This window comes from Cyprinodon variegatus, unplaced genomic scaffold (assembly GCF_000732505.1).
Source record: "Cyprinodon variegatus isolate N-32 unplaced genomic scaffold, C_variegatus-1.0 Scaffold141, whole genome shotgun sequence".
NCBI lineage: Eukaryota > Metazoa > Chordata > Actinopteri > Cyprinodontiformes > Cyprinodontidae > Cyprinodon > Cyprinodon variegatus.
Window position 1 is genome coordinate 233345 of NW_015150594.1, and position 1730 is coordinate 235074.

Consider the following 1730-nt stretch of genomic DNA (forward strand, 5'->3'; position numbering starts at 1 on the left):
TCCCACAGTTGGGGAATACACGGGATATGATCATACATGACTCATTAACATTGTATTATTATATACAATATACATTATAAAACATCTCATACTACAGATATCTATGAAATTAATACAATACTCTTAAAACTGCTAATTTGTGCAGCTTTGGTTCAACAATAGCCAGTATTAAGGGTGCTTAGACATAATTATATGTGGAGCATTCTCTCAGTGTTTACACCTTGAACTCAGAGTTTTGTATATGCACCTTGTATATATGTCTTTACATTTAATACATTTTTTGTTAGTCTATCTCCGTCCTTTAGGTTTAATGTTATAATACAATTGAAATGTGAAAAAGTTTGTCCTATGAATAATTTGGCAAAGGACTGTAGATCTTCAAACAATCCCCCCTGTCTTGACAAAGAAACAATTCCAGTCGTAAGGAGAGATTATGAAAGTAATCACAATACCACCTTTCCTCTCTGTGGACTTTAGAGGCAGAGCTATTGATTTAGGGGGGAGCTTGTCAGAAGTTGTCAGGATTTTTTTGTAAAAAATATCTTTAGTAATTCAGGTGAAGAAGCAAGAGTAAGATATATAATCATATTTGATTTCATACTCTTGTTTCATAAGCACAACGTAATAAGATGTCTATACTGTTTTTGTGCAAGCAATGTAGTTGAATCTTTGAAATAGAGAAAAGCACACAGAACCTCAAACCTTGCTAAACAGTTCAATTTGTTTCAATGCAACAAGGCTAAAATACATCATAGCCACTTATTGGCTACTTGGTATTCATCTCTGTTGGATTCTCTATTTCTTACCCTCAATGAGCAATTTCTCTGCAAGGTGGAGGTCCAAGTCTCATCTCATACAGAGCTGCTTTTTCATGCAGAAATCAATCTAAACTGCATTTTACATTTGCTGGCATCATTTCCTTGAATACAATTTCTTCTTTATTTTTGTATTGTGCCCCACATTAGCATTCAGCTTTAGAGGATTGAAGCCAGGACAATTTTGGCCCAAATAACCAGGTTACTTGAGATAATGATTGAAAATAGTAAATCTACAGACGAGTATGACTCTACTGGAAAGGATGAAAGGACTTGATGTTAGAGTGTTAGCCACCTGGATGCAGTTTTCACTAATTGAAGTAAAATACAGAAAATTAAATAATATTCTTGCTCATTATATGCAAATCTATCTAAAAAAAGGATAAAACAATTTGTTATAGAATCAATTTTAAACTGATTTAATGTACGTTTCAGTCTAAAGTAAACATGCCTCACTGATTCCTAACTGATTCCAAACCTTAATACTATAGCTTAAAATGATTAGCAGCTTCCAGGTAGATGCCTAACACTCCCAAACCAAGGTTAGGCAGAGAAATGCCCTGCGATTTCTGCATTTTCCAAGGTATCAATTTTCACAGTTAATGTGATTATAGTGGCAGATTGCAGCCTACAGGGAAGCAGAGGAAAGTTAAATTTGGAAGATCAAAACTTCTCAAAGTTAACTTTTCGAGTACCTCAAGATCCTTAGAAAAAAGTAACCCTTCATCATGTTGAGGAAGACTTTAGTGAATCAGAAATTGAAAAAAGTAATCAAAAGAAACATTTATGCACATTTCTTACAAATTCACTTTGTAAAAAAATGCCGCAGACAGTCTGAATAAACCTAAAAAGAAAGAAAAAAATTATCCCATCCATTGGCTTCCTGTTAAATCCAGAATATCACTTAAATTCTAC